Source organism: Meleagris gallopavo, chromosome 17 (genome assembly GCF_000146605.3).
Source record: "Meleagris gallopavo isolate NT-WF06-2002-E0010 breed Aviagen turkey brand Nicholas breeding stock chromosome 17, Turkey_5.1, whole genome shotgun sequence".
Classification (NCBI taxonomy): domain Eukaryota; kingdom Metazoa; phylum Chordata; class Aves; order Galliformes; family Phasianidae; genus Meleagris; species Meleagris gallopavo.
The window spans coordinates 6,482,991-6,487,835 of NC_015027.2; positions in this window are offsets into that span (position 1 = coordinate 6,482,991).

A 4,845-nucleotide genomic window follows, 5' to 3' on the forward strand; every position below is an offset into this window, starting at 1 on the left:
TATTGGTGGTTGTCCATTGTTTTCTGTGCTGGTATTTATGGGTCTTAGTTCGGCTGCTCTGCTGTTGCATTGTGATTTTTATTGCTGCAAAGCTTTATTATCAGAAATAAAAGCATATCTGTAAGCAACAGAACTTAAAAGAAAAAGGGAAAAAAAAAGAGAAATAAACATAATTTTCTTAAGATGACTTGTCAGTTACTCTGTTCTGCTCCCAGGCAATATTGATGGTGTATGGGCGCTCGTCTTCAAGCTTAGATGATAGTTTGTGAGTTGTGGTCATGAGATCTGTTGAAGAGAGCAGCTAGCCTTCCTGAGAGCCAGGGGAGCACAGCTTCTAGTAAACATGATGTATGTGAGTATGTGTCCTCATGTTCCTAGCACTGGCCAGAGGTCTGTGTGCAGCCTGTGCTGCTACTTCTGGCTCTGTGCATGGACCTGGGTAGGGCTTGTCTGTTCTGCTCCAACCTGCTTTCCCTTCCAGAAAGCTGCCCCTTGTTATTTCATGGCTGATTTTTGAACTTGATGTGGAACACCCACAAAGCTGAGGTGGGAATTAGCCCACCTGGGAATATTAGTGCTGATCAGTCAGCTTGATTTGCAGGAAAGGAATGACAATCCTGCTCTCTTGGCTACAAGCTATTCTGCCAGGGCTGAGGGGGAAGGAAGCTGTTGCTCTCCTGCCGTTCTTTCTGTCCTAATCTTTCATCTGGAGCACATTTGTCTTTGGGGCTCTGCTGTTTGCTGAGATCCTTGTATGCCAGCACCATGCCGTGACTTAAAAGAGGGACTGGTGCTTTGCAAAGGAGCTGTGCTGTGCCTCGGGCTCCTTGCTGCCAGCTGCTGCTCCCATACTTCACAAGCTGTCAATGTTTCTGATCCTGTAACACTTGGAGCTAGACGCTTCCAAAAATGTAATGTTCTACCTGTTCTCTGGTCAGGAGCAGAGGAATGTACACGTGCCCCTAAGTATTGTTTTATGTCTAATTTTAGGTCCAGTAATACTGCTTTTTCTTCCTTAAAGCTATTGGAAACGTTCCCACTAGGCATGTCACTGCTGTTACTGATTCCCAGAAAGCAGACAGCCTGAGCAGTCAGTCAGCTCTGCTCAGATATGAGGGGTTTTGATTCAGTGAAATTTCCACTGAGCATTAGTGCTCCCCTTGATCCTACTTACAAGGGCTGAGTGGTGAAAAGGCAGATAAGCCATCCTGCAACTTTTTAGGAACTAAATGCTGTGTTGTAACAGGGACAGCGTGGGCAATGCTGGTAGAACACAGAGCAAATATCAGCTGAATTTGTAGTGAAACAAGCTTAATCTCAAGGCGATGGCAAAGCAAAGAGATAATCTACTGAAATGCCAAGAAGGAGGAAAAGCCCTGTGGTCAAGGCCTCTGCAGCATCAAATACAAACAGAATTCAAATGAGGCCAGTAGCTATGTAGAGCAGCTTGGCTTTAAGGCGATTATTTTGCAGAGTGAGACTTTTTTATGAATGTGTCTAACAGTTTGCATCCATCTCTGAATATAGCAATGGTTTTATAATCTCTTTCAGAGGGGGACTTTGACAAATACCAAAAGTGACAGTGATGTGGTGAAACGTAGCACCTCCTGCTTCCTTCCAGGCTGCCGCGATGCATTTTCACTTGCCCATCACAGGTAAGTATCAGTGGAGATGGCTATGGAGTACGTAAGGTTCACATCCCTCCTGAACTAGATGTTACCCTGTTTGCAGGTTCTTGTGTACGCTGTGCTCTCTGGTTACCCACTGGTAGTGTGTGCTGCCCAGGTGTGCTGGCCACCGGTGCATTATGTAGAGCAAAGACTGACAAAACCAGTTGTAAGGTTATCATGGAGCTGGAAGCGTGTCCTGACATTGCTGTTGTTTACAGGTGGCTCTCAGCACTTGGTATTCATTCAAGCCTCGATGGCTGGCTATTGTTCAAGGACGAGTTTATCTCTGTAAAACCTTGAAACATTGACTTTTTCAGGATAAATTCCAGTGCAGCTAGTGGTTGGTTTAGGTGGATCTGAAACGTGCCTTCTGTAGTAAAGGGCGATTCATCATGCTGCTCTTATCCTGTAGAAAGAAGAGCTGAGCGGGTCATGAAATTCTGCCACAGAGGAAAAATGCAGGTGTCCTTCAATCAACCTATGGGCTGTTTCCAAAGCAAACGTTTTTTTTCCAGTGCATCTCTGACAGTCGATGCAAGTCAGAGCTCTGTTTTCAGGGTGGCAGTTCTCCTTTCATATCCCTGTGTAGCTTTTTGTTTTAGTCCCTTCACTTGAAATGTGCCCATTGCACAGCATTTGTGCTTCAAGTCTGAAATCTGCCTTTGCCCTGAATTGTTGCCAGAGGATCAAATGTGTATCTTTCCTTTTTTTTTCTTCCTTTTTCTTTTGTAATGCTTAGGAAAGATACCTTCAAAGGATTCTTAGTATGCTGATTGCTTCCTGTTTTTCCCTTGGAGAAAGACTTGGAATAACAATTCACAGATCAAAACACTTGATTTGAAAAGAGCCCAGATCTCCCAATGGGTGCCTGGAAGTTCTGGAGGGGCTGCTGTATTTTTAGTGTGCATCATCTTGACAGCCTGCTGTCCTCCTTGACTACGTGCATGTTTGCTACTAATGGAGGAAGCAGCCTTGGATTCTTATGCTGGTGCTTTTCTCAGTTTCCTTATTTGTGTCATTGTGTGTGAAACAGGAGGGGGAGGAACACTCCAGTCTCTCTTCTGCAGGAAATCAAGCTGGAAGATTGCTGCAATTCCTTCTGGCCTTTTTATTTAATAGTGCTGTGTCTGAGCTTAGTTTATAGTTGTTTATTCTGGCTGTAATCTTCAATTTTATAGATCTGTGAAAGTTCCATGTGTGTTTACGATCATGAATGATAGCTTTAGGGATATGAAGTGCCATAAAGCAAACAGCAGAGAGAAATAGCATGTAAGTGGTGGCTTTTTCAAACTGCTTGATCTCATTTCATCTTCTGTGATTAAGATTTCATAGCTGTAGAGTGGGTGAGTGCCCTTTCAGAAAGGGAATGGCTCTGTCCTTCCAGGTGGTTTGGCATGCAGAGCAGGTCTAGGGCTTGCACATAGATCTTGAGGTTGAAATCCCACCATAGGCAGGGCCCTTCCACGCCTCTGTGCTGTTGAAAAGCCTGTTTGGTTCAATGGCAGCAAATGAGAGAAGATTTGGGCTACCATGAGAGAAGCATCAGGCTCTCCTGCATGGCTGGTCTGGATGCACACGTCCATTCTGGCCTTCTCCATGGGAAGTCTCTAGGCAGTCTGCCGTGGATCCAGCCCTGCACATGGCCACATCTTCCCACTGCTTTCATATGTTTCTGGACTCCTTTGGCAGCAATTATCCTAATTCCACATAGCAGAAAACTGCTTTAATTGGAGCGTCCTTTCAGTAGACTTTGGTGCAAACAGCAAACTGGGACTTTTTGTCTGCACTTTGCACACCTTTTCCCCAACAGTGTCAAGCCCTGAGTTTCCACCTTCACCCATCTCCATCGCAGCAGTTGGTGTGTTGGCTAAGAACTGTGATCTGCTTATGTGCCTTCACTCTCCTGGGGTCCTCTTGTTAACCACAAATCCTTCCAGCGATTGGTGGTATTGTAATTAACAGCCTTTTCTGCACATTGCAGTCAATCTGTGTTTCTCATGGCTCATGAGCTTGGGAAAATGCAGTACCTCCAGAGCACCTCTGAATTGCTGTGTGCTGTTGTTCCAGGTGTCCTGCACTGACCTTCTGTTCCACATGTGGCCTTCAGCCATCTCATGTGTGTGATGCTGAGACTGCTGTTGGTCTGCAATAAAGAGATTTGTCTGGATATTGTATGCAATTGAAGATTGATCTCTAAGGGCTCTCCTACAGGGACCTGCCTTCCTGTGTTAACCTTTTGATTCACAGCAGTTTGTAACCATACAGAGCATCAGTGCTGGTACTGAGTTTCTATTAACTTCATTCCATTTCCCAGGCCTAGATCTGCATAGTAATGTCAGTAATTTGAGCAGTCTGCTCCCCAATCCAATTGAATTGATCAGAAGGCTTTGAGGGGTGACTTTCATTGCGGTGATGCGTTTCTGCAGAGTGCAGTTGTTCAGGGGAGAAGCAGTATATTCTGATACACAAATTGCCCTTCTCAGCCATGGGTCACTGGGTGGACTCAGACTGTGATGCTTTCATGAGGGCTGTAAGAAAAATTCGAAGCTTCTTTCCCAAATAGTGCCAGCTGTGGATGAAAACCAGAAGGAAGAACCCAGTGTATTGTCATCAGCCTACAAACAAGCGTCCTCTGTGCTGAGGTGTGACAGTGTGCCCTTTTCCCAAGGGATCCCATTCCCTGCGGCTGCCTCCTGCCCTTGAAGCGTGAAGGTCTTTTGGATGAAAGGTCTGAAAACTGAATGTTGAGGAAAGGAAGACTGGTGTTTGGAGCTTTTTTTTCTTTCTTTCTTTTTTTTTTTTGCTTGTTTCATGAGGGGTGCAGGAAGAATGGCCATGCTGGTGATGGGCTTCCATCTGCAAGGCTTGCTGCCATTTCCTTGCCCCTTTGCTCAGTGTTTTGGACACACAGCATGCTCAGTGCCCTGGCATTGCCTCAGAAACACCAGGCAAAGGCTTTGTTCCCTTCTGTGCTGCAAGGGGCTGAGTGCTGATGTGTGAGCTCCTGCCCGGGAGCTCAGCAGTGGTTCCCCTGTGCTTAACACACTCAGCTCCGCAGCGCTTGGGGCTGAGTTAAACGTGTTCCCCAGCAGGCTGCAGCCCCACTGCGCTCAACTCTTGGAGACGCAGAGAATAACAGACAGGACTGCTTTGTCAGGTAGATTGTGAAATTAAA